Genomic DNA, 17,500 nt, shown 5'->3' with positions numbered 1-17,500 from the left:
CTATGTTCGATTCCTGGGCAAGGATTGATGGGTAAACACACTCCATTAAAAAGCCATCCCGTTGACCTAAGCCGTGAATTTAGTGCTTGGAACTGGGACTACTTTGTTGTCCAGAACCATGCTCTGAAGGGCTAATCTAAGAAGAACAACCTTGTTATATATTATATAGTGTGTGTGTAAAATATATATACATATATATATACATTACATTACTTTGTATAAATCAGTTCAATGTATTGTAAAGGTAACTGCAGGTATGAAAGATATAAGTTCAGTGTTCTCTATCATTCCTAAGATCCATATGCTAATATGTCTTGAAGGTGGTTTTCAGTTGCAGCTACCTATCGCTTAATAAACTCTGACTGCAAAATCTATCATCCCTGCACTAGGTGGTGTATGAACGAGATTATTATTTATTATTGATATCTTTCCGTCTTTTGGCCGTCCATCATTCATTCATCATTTTAGCCCCTGTGGTTATCCGTGGCTCCAAGCGATCATTTGGTGCAATGTGAGACATACTTCAAGTGAACCCTGCAATGATAGGACTTCAGTGAGTCCGTTTTACCGCCTGGTAAAAGGAGAGGAGGGACTTCTCCACCGCTTCGCAGTCATTGAATCGAACGTTTGTATGCCTGTTAATCTTGCAGCATCGTAATGTACCAAAGAGAGAGAGAGAGAGAGAGAGAGAGAGAGAGAGAGAGAGAGAGAGAGAGAACTCGTAAATTGTGCACGTGCTGAATAATAGAATTTACCAGTCGTCCATCAATGTCAGACAGTCAATCACTCAGTCACAACTGCGCTTCCATTAAGTCTTTAACATCTGAATAATATGCATTGCCGAGATAAATGCACGGGGGGATTAATATCATTATAATGTAAAATGAATGCCGAATGTATATTCAACACGGACGCACAGCGTGAAGACGACTCGTCCTGCAAGTTTTTTTCGATTTGATGCTTCATCGAAGTGATGATTATATTGTCACTTGAATTCGATACGAATGGATATGCAACGTCTTGTTCTTGCCTCGGATCGAGCTCAGGTGGGCTTTTTTTATTTTCGTTGTTTTAAAAGTTCCTTCAGGAAGTGATTTGCATGAAAGGCGCCTGTGTGCTGGTTGCTGTAATGGGTACGGTGATGTGCGTGTACATTATTATGTAAAGGTTGGTAATTTGGAATTGTGGTACTGGGATACGCATAAAAACTGGGTGTATTTATACGTATATGTGTGTGTGTGGGGTGGTGTAAATTGTGTGTATGTATATATATAGTATATATATATATATATATATATATATATATATATATATATATATATATATATTTGAGAGAGAGAGAGAGCTCGTATGGATGGGCCTCGCGGTGTAATTGGCACCGTTCTCGCCTACCAAGCAAGAGGTCACAGGTTCGACTCCTGCGTGAAGACAGGCAGACTGGTAAACCCCGCTAAAAATCTACTGTGCCTCTGTTGACGCAAGCAGTGAACGTAGTACCTTGTAGTTAAACAATTGCGGTGGTTGTGATCAGTATTAGAAAGTTCTATGGATAGCAGCCTCCTCTTCTCATATATATATATGTATATATATATATATATATATATATATATATATATATATATATATATATATATATATATATGTGTGTGTGTGTGTGTGTGTGTATATATATCTTTTTTGGTAGCCTGCTGTTTCATAGCCAGATTTTAGATATACAAAACAAATACGAAAACAGAGCAGAACAGTTTTGCAAGTAGATTTTAATGGCAGATATTTTAGACTCCCTCCCATTTTGTTGACTCTAGCGGTTTGATCTTCGAATAAACAATGAAAAACTACTCCAATTGGTTCCACGCGATCAGCGAAGGGAAGTAAAGGGAAGATTTCAATAAAAATATTATTTTCTTTTTTTCGAGACTGAAAGAATAATCTGACAGTGTTACAAGACAATGTTACATATTTACATATGACTAGTTGTAACATTGAAATTATGCCACTGACCCGATAGAAATCTGAATTTCATGTGTGTATGCTGAATGCATATAGACCAATTTATAAATAAGTAATGTTATGACTTACCTCTAGGATGTTGATACCTTCAGTGTAATGAGAGTTTACAGACTTTGTCATTTTTTAATGCAGTTCCTTACTTTTGTTTTCTACTTTAAACATGTTGAATAATGTTGACCTTAAGAGTTTATCAGAACGAATGAAGTTTTTTCATCTGTGAGAATAATTGTTTCAAAGATAGATACTTATGTAAAAAATTTATTTTTATAACATAAATGACGCTGAAGTCCTAATTTCTCAATGGCATTTATATACTCTGGTTTTATTAACTGTTTGAATACAATTCAAAATTCAGTCAAGTCTTCTCGGTGTCTGAAATTGAGTTGTTCTTCGACCATCTGTGAATACCCATGTGTCTGTTGAGTGCAGAGTCAACAAAATGTCCTGTTAATTATAATTCCCCTGATAAATAGTTTGATAATATTTCTGTGTAGTATTTCATAGTAAGTACATGTAGCACAATCTGATAGTCGACAAAAAATGCAGTATGCTTTGGATTGGTCAAGTATTGAACATTCATAAGTCTAGACTGACGGGAGTATGGGTCACAGGTGTATTTTTATAAGTTGTTCGGGTCACTTTGAACATACAGTGAAAGCTCCTATGGGTAAGGAAAGTTTCGTTATTACCGTTGCTTGAATGATTATACTAGTGTCATGCATTGCATCATTACAGAAAAGGAGAATATCATCCTATCAGTCATTTCAAAAGAAATGGAGAAATAAACATAGTTAATCTCATATTGTCTGGTTGAGTATGTGGTTGATAAGGTGCCCGAAATTCCGTGAACCTTCACATATGGAGTTTTCGGAAATGTTAAATTATTGCTCTTTACGGCATGAGATCCTGTTGACTGTTGTTAATGTTTTTTTTTCCAGAACTTTATCAAATTTTTTGGTAAATAGCTTCTGTTAGCTTCACCAAACTTTTGTCGACTGTAGTGGCAAATATTCTCTTTTTTCGACATCAAGTTTTGTCGATTGCAGTGGCAAATAGTTTCTGTTAGCGTCACAATTGATTTTCTCAACTGCATTTTCCAAATAGTCTCAGAGGTGTTAGCATCAAACGATTTTGTCGACTGCAGTGGCAGAAATCTTTTTTTTTTTTTTTCACAAGCAAGACTGTCGACTGCAGTTGCAAACACGTGTTTGTTTGCATCTTGAGGTTTTTTTGACTAGAGGGGCAAATAGTAAAGCCTCTGTTTACTCATAAGGTTCTGTCGACTGCAGAGCCAAATGAGGTATCTTTGGCATCCGAAGTTTTGCCGATTGCAGTCGCAAAATGTTTGTCATAAAATTTAGCTAACCAATGTGGCAAATAGTCTGTTTGCGTCATGAAATTTTGCCAATTGCAGTTGCAAAAAGTCTCTTGTTTCAAAGAACTTTTGTCATCTGCAGCGTCAATTAGTCTCTGCTCATAAAATATGGCAGCTGAAGTGACAAATAGTCTGTCGTATAAATTTTGTGAACTCATGTGGCAGATAGTTTGTATGGGTCACAAAATTTTGTCGACTGCCCAAATAAACTTTAAAGTAATTTCATTATCCGAGTTTTCTTATATCTAGTGTATGATTTTGTACTAACTTTTGAGAAGAGTCATTCTGGGGCTGTAGCCCCCTGTATTAACCTGTTACACGTGGAGCTTATTATATGTGGACTCGGTTATAAACAGAAAAACAGTATGGCCACACATTTTGTTGTATCGTGTAAAAAATCTAGATTTCAAGTTATAAAGATCTATTTTGGCTTCTGAGAGCCTTGAGCAAGGAGGTAAAATAGGAGAATTTCTTCCTTGGCAATGGCTGTAAAATCATCAGCAAATGAATCATATATGAATAAGCTAATCCGCTTATCATAGATTCAACGATTACATCAGCACGAAGCTGAAAGGAGGATTTACTTAGAGGACAAATAGGCTTGGTATGGGTACAAACATGCTTGAGAAAATGTTGGACAGTGGTTGGTGCTAAGTCAACATCGAGAATTTGGTTGATCATACATTCATTGTATATATTTGTCTTTATTACTAAAATTCCTTGTTTCTTTTTTAAGATCATGTATGCAAGTATTTATGCTTTTTGGATTTTTGTAGTGTCGATTCATGTTTTATTATAATTTCTCAACTTATATTTTTTCACAAGTTAGTATCCTTGTCCCTGCTAAGTGTTGACACATTCTGTATAATAGTAATAATGATAATATAAAAGGCAATTTGCATCCATATGTTTTTACTGTTTGTAATACCAGTAATCTACAAATAATAAACTCTACGGTTACATAGACCGGCAATAGCCCTGGACCAGCCTTTGTCACCTTTGCTACCTATATAAGTTTACAAAGAGAAGATACTTTTGTCCGTGCTTCGGTACGGTACGTAACGTCCCTAGCACCGGTACTCCCTGTCTCGACTCTGTTATATAACAGTCCCTGATTCTGTTCATTTGGGTCATTAGGTCGAATGTCAAAAACTCACTGAAAGTTTGTATTATGCGGTATCATGAAATTACAGTAACTCGGGACCATGAAGACGAATTTCCTAACTGCTATGACTTACGTCTAATAGTTTTTAGATGTTGAATCTTATGCCATGAATTTAAGTAAGTTTTTTCTGGTTCAGTCAGTTTAGGGAGTTGTCAATAATTGTCTGGTTCAGTCGGTTAAACTGTTTTTGTAATCCGTGTCTCTCTCCTAAGTACATGATACAGAAAAGAAAACCGATTACTGGTAATCATTTAAGGCTAATCATTTAAATGGTTAATGTATAAGCTTGAAGCTTTAGCTTCTTTGATCGAAGAGAACTATCAAAGTCCTGCGAATAAAAGTCAAAGCAGCGACAGCCTGCTCCTCGAACATACATATCCCCCCCTTTCCTTCCTGTGTGATGTAGCGTTTCGCCTCTGCCATATAAATCATACTGAAAATAACCATCTCATTTACATATTTTCTGGTGTAGCTGCTGTGTATCTGTATGTGACTGTATGATGTGTACTTGCCAGTTGTTGGCTGTAGTTCGTTGTAGAATACACCAAAAAATATCCTATACCCCTCACCCCCGCCCCCAACACAGAGTTCATTCACCCTTTCAGTTCATATTTGTGAGTGTTATTGTTCCAGTTGTTTATTTGTATGCCATACAGTCTTTCCGAAGAATCAAAACCTGATCTGCTTTCTCCATAGGAGCAGTTTTTATTTCGCTTTTGTTGTTAGGTACTGTTTCTATAGTGTATCTTGATATAGCATTGATCATTCAATCCTCTCCTCTCTCTCGTCGCTCTCTCTCTCTCTCTCTCTCTCTCTCTCTCTCTCTTTCAGTATGTGTACTTATATTTAATAATTTTTTTATACTTCTCTTCTTTGTACAAATAGTCACATTGTTTGTTTGTTTGTCACAAACTGTTGAATTGTGTGACCTCCTCAAGTTTCTGTCCGAGTCATAAACCCCTTTAAAGTCTCTCTCTCTCTCTCTCTCTCTCTCTCTCTCTCTCTCTCTCTCTCTCTCTCTCGTGCATAAATATCCTCCGTTCTTACTTTTCTTCTCTCCTCCGCTTCCTCTTCCTCCTCCTCCGCTTCCTCCTCCTCCTCCTCCTCCTCCTCCTCCTCCTCCTCCTCCTCCTCCTCTCCCCTTGTGCAAGTGAGGAGAGTTAATCCTCGGTTGGTGTTGATACTGAGCACGTGACCTGCCATTGTTGCGGGTTTAGGTCCTAGGGTGGCCGGCGCTCATTAATGTAAATATTATGCACATCCCAGAGCCCCTCTTCCCAGCCCCGGCGCCCTCCCTCGCTCTCGCCTTTAATATTGATTGCCTCTGCTGATGGTTCCTGGCAAGCAATGCTTCGAGACGCGTTAGCAAGTGAAGGAAGCAGCAGAGGCGGCTTTTGTCAGCCCATTATCATATCTGACGCAGGCCAAGAGGACCGTCGACGTCTCCTCCGTCAGTCAGTTCATTTGTCGGAGGGCGAGGCGTTGACGTGCTAGCGTTTGTTGAAGGCCTATGGGGGCGCAGGAATCAATTCGAGCCAGGTCGTAGAAAGGGCCTTCGCTCGTTCTATCTATCCGTCGCCTGTCCTGCAGGAAGCAATCCACTGTCCTCGGTATCTCCCCCATTCAGAACTGATCTGTATGCTGCTCCATAGGGTTATAACGGGATTCAGCCTCACAGCCCTTCGTCCCTGGTCAGAAGGAGTCACTCGGCGCGCCTGTTGACATTCACCTCTATGCTCGCGCGGCCCAAAGTCGAAATTCCGGGCGAGGTTGGACGAAGCGCTGAGACACATTGAGAGAAGCGGCGGACGTGGTAAGAATGAAATATGAAGAAGGTGCATGACTATTCCAAGAGGTACTCATTTCCATTGCTAATCGGAGGCGCTGCTGTATCTCATTCTGTAGTTTTGCATAAAGAGAGGCGAAGACCCGGGCAGCAGCACCCCCTCAGCCTAACATGCAGCCGGCCAGCGTGGTATTCTGGCGCAGAGCACCGGCGGGGCAGGGCGGTCTCCTCGTCCACACTTCTCTTCTGTACAGATCACTCATATTCCTCCAAATGACCCATATTGCTCACGGTAGGGTCAGCAGGTCAGGTCGAAGACACTCGGGAGCGCTTCGATTTCTTGGCACTGCAACTTTGCATTCGGTGGGATGGCCAGTGAGGGAGAGCATCCCGTCAGCGCCTCCAGCGGGCAGTGCCTTGCCGCAGTATCGGGGAAGGCCGCGGCAACACCAGCGAGCGATCCAGCGACTGAAAGTGAAGGTGCGACAATGGTTCGATTATACTTGAAAATACGTGGAATGTGTCTGACTGTCCTGCGGGATGTGTTCGTTCGCTGTGGAGGAGGAGGAGGAGGAGGAGGAGTGGAGGAGGAGGAGGAGGAGGAGGAGGAGGAGGAGGAGGAGGAGAGCCATGGCGACGAAGGACCGGGTGCTTGAGGCCTCTCCCTCCCGTGATTAGAAAGTGCTGTTAGTGAGTAAGCGAGTGAGAGAAGGAAAGAAAGGAAGAGGCAGGAAGAGAGAGAGAGGCAGACTGGCATGCGAAAAGGTGGGCGTGGGCGTTGCGTTGAATGTGTTGCGTAGTGAGTGGGTACACACCTCCACCCATGTCCGCCCACTGGCCACTGGGGCCCTTGGTGGAGTCCGCGAGTGATTTGTTGGATGTTCCTTTTTTCACCTGAGATCACATTTTCAAATCTCCTCCGTCGCTCACTTCTGATGGAAATGAGGAAGACGTCGCAGAGTTGAGTTTCGGATTTGATTCGAAATATTTCACGATGGCGGATTTTTTTTATATATTTTTTTCTTTTTTTTTTATCTTTTAATATTCTGCGGAGAATGACCTCGAACTCAGAATTCGACCGAAAAGTTTCGGCTACGGTGGATGTTCGACTGCACTCCCTCGATGCCTGGCTGACCCTGAATATATATATAAACTCCAGCTGCAACCTTCAGCGCTCCTTCCACCACCACAAACCTCTACCATCATCACCACTACCACCACCACCACTACCACTACCACTACCACCACCACTACTACTGCTGCTGCTGCTGCTGCTGCTGCTCACCACCAGCCGCCTACCACACTTATCATCACCAAGGCAACCATCCCAAACGGTAACTAAACCAGAGTTTTGTATCTCTTCGGCTTTTTGTTGCTTTGTCCTCTTAAATCAATAATGAAAACATCGTTGCTTTCGGTGTAGCACATTTGGTTTTGCAGTGACTCTGTAGACGATAATTTGTACTGAATAAATTTCATTTGTTAACGTCCTTCTATTTTTTGTTTATCAATGACCATGCTTTTGCAAAGGACGTATACGATTGTTCTTGTGTACAGTATGTGTTAGTATATGTTGACATAAGTCATAATGCATTTAACTTGCTGTGCCGTTTATATCGGAATGATTCTATTTTCGGAATTGTCCACATGCTTATATTGGTATTATTGCATTTTCTTCATGCAAGGTTACAGAGGACTTTGTAAAAGAGAGAGAGAGAGAGAGAGAGAGAGAGAGAGAGAGAGAGAGAGAGAGGAGGGTGTGGGGTGGGGTAGGATTGGATAGTGTGGGGGGGGGGGGGGGGGGGGGGGGGGGATTGCTGAGCTAAGCCAGGCCATATCTCCTGCACATTTTTACCCCGTCTTTAACACGTATTTATCCCATCGTTGATCTCGGGGCAGCATAGTGTACCTTTGCATCGTTGCGATACTCCTTGTTACGCGATATGTGGAGATTACGTCACAACTATTTATAGACGATCGCACACACACACGCACACAGACTCACTCACACTCTCACTCACTGGAAGGGCTTCCTAAGGATCAATAAGAATTTTGTGTGGTTGCTAATTCTACATATCTCTTAATGTGTTTTTCCTTTAGTGGTACTATTATTCTTGCACGCACTAATAGCACGTCAGGTAAACTCCATCGCGAATTGTTTCTCACTCCGCTCTCCCTCTCCCCCTTCCCCCAGCTCAGTTTTTTTTTCTTTTTTCCCTTTACTACCTTAAAGGTGCCAGGTTAAAGTAACACTGTGCTTGTAACATATGCCAGTGGGGATAGATCCGCTGCAATGAACTCTGCCTTTGGCACTCATTGTTCCTTTTTGAAAATGATTCAGATACTCTCAGTCACAGCAGACTAAGTTTATTCTTTTCCTGTTTGTTTGGTTACTAAATTCTTTGGTCGTCTTGTCTCCTTTCTTCGGAACTTCACTCTTTTATCCTCCTCCTCCTCCATCTAGTACATCCATCCGAAGGTTTTTCATTCTTGCCGTATTTTCCTTTTATTCTTCCACATATGTTTTCGTGAAGTCTTTTTTTTCCTTGCTACCTATCCCTTGTGCCTCATTCTGCTCTTGTTCAAATGATACTTTATTTATTTATTTATTTATTTATTTATTTATTTTTCTTCAAATTGAGAAAAATTACCCTACCAAACATACATACATGCAATACATACATAACATACACACATACACACACACATATATATATATATATATATATATACTATATATAAAAATAATATATATATAATATATATATATATATATATATAGAGAGAGAGAGAGAGAGGGAGAGGAGAGATAGAGAGAGAAGAGAGAGAGACGAGAGAGAGAGAGAGAGAGAGAGAGAGAGAGGTGTTTTTTATGCTCAAATACAAAGATATATATATATATATATATATATATATATATATATATATATATGTGTGTGTGTGTGTGTGTGTGTGTGTACATATACTATAAGTATACACACACACACACACACACACACATATATATATATATATATATATATATTTATATATATATATATATATAAACTAATTGGTTTTTGCATTTCACTCTTGCACGTAAGTATGCCGTCTATGAGGTATTCATGATCAACGTGTATAGCCGCTAAGGCACCAGATCCGTGCTGTGCATCTTCTTCAGTGTGTATTACATTGCATAAGCCATTTAAAAGGGATTTTTACTAGGTCGTAATCATTTAATAAATTTTACTCGAAACTGACCTTCTCTTTTACAACTAAACAAAGGCCACGATGTGAGTCACTGATTAACTCTTGGCTCGTTGTCAAGAGCCATCTCTCTCTCTCTCTCTCTCTCTCTCTCTCTCTCTCTCTCTCTCTCTCTCTCTCTCTGTGTTTGTTTTCTTGCTATTTATGTTTCGATTTATTTAAACTGACCAAGTTGGTGTCCGCCATGCAACACGTTCGTTTGGGATTGATATTGGTACTGGACCTTAATTTTTTTTTTAGTTTGTGGGGGGTATGTGGATTAGGAATCTCAACCGCATCCATGAATATTGTTGAATATGAGTTTTCTTCTTCTTCTTCTTCTTCTTCTTCTTCTTGAGGCTGATGAGTGAAGGAGCAAGGTTTCAAGTTCCTGCTTTTAGCTGCTTCCAGCTCAGTAGATGACCTTCACAGGTAACTAGGAGGGATCTTGGTCAGAGACCGTGATCTCTTTGTTGCTTTGAATTAGGTAAAACGAATGCCAGATTTACGTAGAATGATCGTAAGATGAACGTAAAATGGCATTTTAGAATGAACTAAGGTTAAATTACAATGAAAATGTAGAATTGAGCGCAAGGTAGGATAGAGTGACCCTGGTAGAATGATGCTCAGGTTAGGGTAGAATAAACTTTACGTTAACATAGAATGAAAATTTAAATACCTTAGATTAAATTAGAATGCAAGGATAGAATAGACATTGTTAGAATGAACGGTAGGTTTAGGTAGAACGAACGCTCCTCAATTCAAGTCAGTTGGTGTTCAGAAAACCGGCTTTGCTTGGCTGTTTGTTAATGAATATGCTTCGTTTGGTCAAAAAGCTCCACTGCTGATTAAATGATACTCATTTTTGTTTTTATGAAGCATCCTGAAACGCACGCACACACACACACACACACACCTGATTGTAAATACCCTCCTCCCAGTCCTTACCTTCATTAAGTTTGAAGGTATTTGGAAGGTATACTTTTTGCTTTTCCTTAATATGATAACTATTTTTGTTCATATTACTTAAAGGTAGGGCGAGAACCGACATTACAAAGTGCAACTTTCTGTAGTTAATAGACAAAAAACAATAAATGAGACATTGGCTGTAATTTCAAATCGATAAAACTTGTTCATTTAATTAATTGCTGATGTTATTTTTATATGAAGAAGTAGACTTTTATTTAATTTCGGTTAAACTTGTTCATTTAATTATCAATTTGCTAATATTATTTTGATTGGAAGGGGAGTTGGAATGTCACCTACCAATCTCAGGTAAATCCAAACTAATCTGTTTTCATGAATGGGTAAAAATGCGTCCAGACAGACTTCATATGCACGGAACAGTGTATCACCTTACTCCCGAAAGTCACTGGGAGGCATATAATCTTCAATGACTGCAGTAAAATGACGTATAAATCAGCAGTCTCTTAGAATACTGCTTGGGGCTAGGCCCGTTTGGGTGCCTTATGCAAGACCTTCGAACTCTCGCGCCTTGCCGGGGCGTCCCGCCTCTCCAGGTGCCCTGGTAGCCTTGCAGGTTTTTTCTTTATTGTTGAGGCATCCATAAAGGATTTATATTTTTGTGTTTTATATATATATATATATATGTATATATGTATTTATGCATTATATATGTATTATGAACATACATACGCATATGAAATGGTTCATGTTGTCGATAGTTAGAGACATAGATATCAGTTTTTTGTATTCTAGAATGACCTTAACATTCTTTTATATACTCTCGTTCGTCCATGGCACATCACCAGAGAAATTGTTAACCTTTTATTTTCTTGCTGATGAAGCCATCTCCACTAAGTAAGTTTTTTGTTGTCTTTGAGGGTGTAAAAAAAGTTCAGTTATTATAAACTGCTGTTTTGGAGCGTGCTGGATTGTCGAACTAAACACCATGCACCAAATCGAAATCTCTATAAGTGGTGGTCAAAAAATAGGGGATAAAAATGACATTGTTTTAATTTCGATCATGAGGACATCCTCTCAAACCCCTGGGCCATTTTGACTTTGAATGTGCATTTTCTAAGGCACGATTTAACGAAATTTGTGGGCAGCAGAGGATGCTTCTGCTTGTCAACATTTTAGCAAGATTAAATGCAAACATTGTTTGTAGCCTACCAAGCGTATTAAGATGATAATACTTCATATATCATATTCAAACCTCCTCTGTTGATAACAAGAGATAGTTTCAGTACCGTGCTAGAGAAAATAAACAATTATTTAACGACTAAATGTAACTTGATTGTTTCACAGCGACATGCGAATAGGTCTGTTGATTCGGGAGGCATTTGTGAGATACTCTTTTGAAGTTAATCATTACAGATTAATGTTATTTCAACATTTTATGATATTGGAATGCAGGACCTCTTTGTGTCTACATAAGTTAGACATAAGAAATATTTCTGCTGGAAACTTTCACTTTCATTGAAATCGGAACTAAACTACTACTACTACTACTACTGCTCTCTCTCTCTCTCTCTCTCTCTCTCTCTCTCTCTCTCTCTCTCTCTCTCTCTCTCTCTCTCTCTCTCTAGAAAATAGAAGCCCCTGAAGTTTACCTACACTTCACACACATTGTTGCCGAAAGAAGTTTATCAAGTTAGTTAAAGTTTTTTTAGTGAATAAGTTTGTCGTTTTGAGATATCTTTTGACTAAGTGTAAATGATGCTGAGTATTCAAGATGACCTGAAGCATATGTCGTTGAAAATGCGTAAAATTTCATGCAATCTTGAACTCATTAGTAGCAGCTTTGATCAAGTCCAGTGTCCAGTAACTCGGCGCTTGCATTCACGAAGAGGAGGAACCGATTCCATAATGGGGAGATGACACCTTCCTTGTCATGTCAGTCTTTTGGTACTGAAGGAGGAAGCTGCAAGTCCCTCAGTACTTGTAATTAGAATATAAATGAAGACGTTGATTCATGGGTAGTAAATGGTTTTTGTTCATTAAGTATGACAAAAGCACCGACGAGAATGATCGTGTTCCTTCCCCTCCGAAACATGACTTCCAAACCAAAGAAGGAAGAGAGAGAGAGAGAGAGAGAGAGAGAGAGAGAGAGAGAGAGAGAGAGAGAGAGAGAGAGAGAGGCGAGTACGCACGAGTTGACGAGTATCGTTTCTCACTTTCTTCGCGTTAATAGTTCGTACATGAATGACACTTGGGAATCATAATCAAGTGCACCATTGCCATTTCAGACGAAACTCGTAACGACGTCCGTGATGTTTCCCAAAATGATTAGAGACTTGTTATGAAAACTTCACAAAAATTCTATCGTGGATCCACCGCCGGCAACCGGAGAGAGTGGAAAGGAAAAGGTAGATAACGGGGAACATGTTCCTTAATTGGAGCGATCATAATTCTTTATGATAAATAATTGGGAGACAAAAATGCTTGATTAGTTATTCTCCCTTAACGAGATCAGTAATGAAGCAAATAACCTTGGGGGAAGAAAGATATCAATAAAGATACAGGGACGATGGAGAAGATGTTCCTGCCCCAGGCAGTGTAGGAAAAAGAAATAGTTGTATAATGGTGATAATAATCGCAATTATAAGCAGAGAAAATGGCAGGAATAATTGCGGAGGAGATAGAATTGCTATTTAAAGTAGTGTCTTATAGTCTTGCAGTATAGCATTCAATAAAAAGACATCATTTTCCTCATCATCACTCGAAGAAAAAAGCATGAATAAGATCACCACCGCATTCCCTGACAGACAAGATCAACAAGGAGCACCCGAGCACTATTTGTGAGATAAGTCCTTGAGGCACTGCGGGAAACCTTAACCCAGAGCTGTTTGCAAAGAGGAATCTCTCTCTCTCTCTCTCTCTCTCTCTCTCTCTCTCTCTCTTCAGTATGTATAGATTTTTATTTGTGTGTGAGGGCGAAGGAGGTGTCGTATCTCGATGCCTCGAACATATTTTCCTCTTCTTTCTTCACCGAGCAGCGTTCCTCCTCCTCCTCCTCCTCCTCCTCCCCTCCTCCTCCTCCTCCTCCTCCTCCTCCTCCTCCCTCCTGGTGGGCCACATTCATAGCAAGAGGGGAAATACTGGAGAATTTACTCATCAGTAAGCGGAAATGTCCGGATGCGAGGACATTGTTTTACGGTGATGTTTACGATTGGAGCGGAGCGATCCGACATTGCTTCACCAAGGTGTGCCAGACAGCACGTACAAGGTAAGAGAGAGAGAGAGAGAGAGAGAGAGAGAGAGAGAGAGAGAGAGAGAGAGAGAGAGGCACGCGTGGGAGGACTCATTGGTACAAATCCGGTCTTTTAACCAGCGTCTGGATACCCTTCCTTCCCCGTCTCCTGTTCCGTCCGATGACGCGTTCTTGTCAGTTTTAACATTGTAAGAAGTCCATTTTGGAGTTGAAGTGGTTGTTAGTGAGGCATTCGAAAGGGAATTTAATTTTTTTTTTCTGTTCCTTGGGAATATGACCTTGGTGTATTTAGGGTTAGATCATTCTTAGATAGCGGTAATTTTGATTGTTATTAAATGAGTCATGAGTCACTTCAGATGATATTGAAAGTCAGTGATGACAAACAATGAAGTTCATTTTTGGGTAGTTCATTTTTATGTATTTCGTGTTATACGCCTTTTCAAAATAGTATGTGGAAGCTTTTAGTTCAAAATGAAATGTTATAGTTTTTGGAAGTGGTATAACTGCTCTGGTCATTCTGGGGATTTTCCTGCTGTTTCTATAAAACTTAAAGAAACATTGTGCTCGGTATTGGCCCTTTTGTTTTTATTACTTCTTCTGTATATTATTTTCATATTTTCGTTTATGTAATGACTATTTGCAACTTTTGTGTAATTTCTATAAATATAGGACCAGCAAACTAAATATATGACCATCAAACTCTAGATTTATTTACTTTGAATAACAACAAGAAGAGAAAGCATTTTCATTCTTACTATTCTGTGTGGCTGCAGAATATCCAGCCAAAATTGGCTCAGATTTCGTCTGATGACTGTATAACTTCTTAAACTAGTAACCCTGCACCGTCACTCATCTGTTTAATGTCCTTCATGGGGGAACTGCGAGCATGCAGACATCTAGCCCTGCCGGCTTGGTGCCTTTCGTATGGAGTCTCCCCCTCCGTCCTCAAGGGGCCAGTGTTGACTGGCTTGGAAATCCAACTTCCGGTGCATGACTGCAGTAAGGGCTTTGAATTCGGATACACACTTATATTAGTGCGTTCGCAAGTAGTATCGAGGCTCATTCATTCATTTTGATCCTTCTTCCCTTAGGACACTTTCTCGTTTGTTCTTTGCTTCTTCGGATTTGATTTCATATAAATTAAAGAAAAAATTTTGATGCTTTGCTGTTGCTTAAAGATAAAGAGTATAGCTGAAAAAAATCAGAATTATTACGTTTGCAAAGATAACATATGTATGAAAACTGAACAAGGCCATATTAATTTGTTTAATAAAGACATTATTGTGGTTGTTTATTTTATTTCATTTTTCTCTTATGAAAGAAGATGTCGGTATGTTCTACTTTATTGTCTTGTAGAATGATAATCGTGATCCGCCATAAGGATCCTTCCCTCCCATCCGTCTTCCGGAGGAGTTAGGGGTCCTCTCCTGCCGTTAGGGGGTCGGTACCCCCTCTCCTGTCCGTGTCACAGGTATGGGCCCCTCTTTGTTTCCCCGGGGCTACAGCCAACCCTCTGTTAAAACACACATTATGCGATTAACTCGGAGAAGTAACCTTTGACCGAATAGCACTGGAGAATTTTTTCCTTGCTTTTTTTCAACTTTAGTGGCTGTTCTTTTGGATGATTAGGGGTCTTCTCTGGTCTTATGCCTCAATAAAACGCTAATGGCTGAATATTTATTTGCATATGATTATGTTTCCCGTCGTGGCCGAAGTCGGGTTTGTGTGTGACAAAGTGTCGCTCCGTTATCCTGGGAAGGAGTCTTGGTGTGTTTCCGTTCCATTTCTAGTCTTTTTTTTAATTCGGTTTTAATGTCTTGGAAATTCTGCTCTTCTTCGGGAGGGGAGCGCCTTTCGTGTCACGTGATCTTAACCTAGTTCGTGCGGGTAAAGAAAATTCATTTGAACTCTACAGAATGATATTCCAACACTCATTCAAAACTTATAAGCTTGGAAATTATTCAAAAATTAAAGATGAGAGGATTCCCTCCATAACACATACAATATGCCTACATATATATAGATATATATATATATATATATATATATATATATAGTGTGTGTGTGTGTGTGTGTGTTTTTTTGTGGGTGCAGAGTACGTATATATATATATATACCTATATATATATATATATATATATATATATATATATTTTGATATATATTTAGTTAGATATATACTGTATACACACACATATATATTATAGCGTCTAATATATAAAATTATAATATATATTTATATTATTATATTTTAATATTTGTATATAAGTAGTTCATTATATATACCTCTGGTATACACACTAATAATAATCATAGTATCTATAAAATTACTATTTTTTTTTTTGTTTTTTTAAAAATAAAGAAAAATTATTAATATATTAATATATTACTATAGATATATATATATATGGAATAAAACTTGAATTTACGAAGTATATAAAACGTGATGTTATGTATAAATAAAGGTTTTTTTGCCACGAAGGAAAAAAAATTCCATTGCGTGGCCCCCCCCCAAAAAAAGCCCTTTATATATATATATATATATAATATTTATATATATATATATATACTAATATATATTATATATAATATATATATATGTATAATATATATATATATATAATATATATATTAAGATATATAATATATTAGAGAGAGAGAGAGAGAGAGAGAGAGAGAGAGAGAGAGAGAGAGAGAGAGAGAGATAAACCTATGTATTAGAGAGAAAGGAGGAGGAGGAGGGCGCCCTACTAGTTCTTGGAATGATTAAATGACTGAGGTGGTAGAAATAAAAGTCCTTTTAAATGTAGGAAGTTTTTAAAAGCGGAGGAATAGAAGTTAGTCATGAGGCTTTCGTGTAGGTGCGTGTTTAAAGTGGTTGTGAAGTTGTGTATGTATATATATACATACACATACATACATGCATAAATGTACCTGCGCATGCACGTGTATTAAATAATGCTCAGACATTGACTGTTCCCATTCTTAATCATTCAGAATCAGTCCATTATTCTAAGGCTGCTTGTCGTTCTTCTTCCAATTACTTTAATTGGCCTGACTAGAACCTTCATCACAAGGACAACATTAGTTTCCCCCCACCAGTCACACCAGCATCCTTGCACGCAAGCACACGTAACGCAGCAGCCATGACCTTGGGAATGCTTTGGAATCGGTAGAAGATGCGAGGAGGACATCCAGCCGAGAATTTCAATCGCTCGCCCTTTCTCTATTTTTGTTGGAGAATGTGTCCCCCTTCGGGTGTTATCCTAAAGTCTCCGTTGTGGAATCACGGTTGAAAGAACACTTCATTGGTGAACTACGAAGTCCCCCTCCCGCGGCGCCTTTGGAGCAAGGAGGAAGCTGCAGTGCGGAAAGATCCTCGGGGCTAAACAGCAGTGAGAAGCTACAGCAGCAGCGGCAGAAGCGGCAACAGTAGGAGCAGATAGCAGGAAGGAGTAAAAATGAGCAGCACAGGAGTTTGCTGTGACGTATCGAACGAAAGAAAAGGTAGACCTTTGTGTTGAACAGCGGCGACAGAGATGATTCACGAAGCGAAAGAATAAATAATTCCCCTTTCCCGTTGCTCATCTTCGGGAATGTGTTTGGCTTTAATTCCCTCAAGATATAAAACTGTCTTCAGGAAACGGGCGGTTAGTTTTTGGCGTAAGACGCTGATTTGATCGATCGGTCTAAAGGTCTTCTCTCTCTCTCTCTCTCTCTCTCTCTCTCTCTCTCTCCCCTTATTTATGATGGTAGGTATTT

The 17,500-nt window shown here is 39.3% G+C and overlaps 1 long non-coding RNA gene across 15 annotated transcripts in view; it reads left to right on the top strand.

Annotated features, from left to right (window-relative positions):
• Nucleotides 1-17,500, top strand: part of LOC135197940 (uncharacterized) — a 463,394-nt gene that overhangs the window by 222,629 nt on the left and 223,265 nt on the right. Inside the window, exon 1 of one of the 15 annotated variants that reach the window (XR_010310698.1) lies at nt 6,943-7,670. The exons of the other annotated variants lie outside the window; for them this stretch is intronic. This is a non-coding gene — a long non-coding RNA (uncharacterized LOC135197940). Of the gene's footprint in view, nt 1-6,942; nt 7,671-17,500 lie in introns of those variants that run through there. 15 annotated transcript variants of the gene reach the window in all.

The sequence above is a fragment of the Macrobrachium nipponense genome, chromosome 21 (genome assembly GCF_015104395.2).
Source record: "Macrobrachium nipponense isolate FS-2020 chromosome 21, ASM1510439v2, whole genome shotgun sequence".
Taxonomy (NCBI): Eukaryota; Metazoa; Arthropoda; class Malacostraca; order Decapoda; family Palaemonidae; genus Macrobrachium; species Macrobrachium nipponense.
Note: the sequence above shows the minus strand (reverse complement) of the source record. Positions and strands in the feature narration are given on the sequence as shown.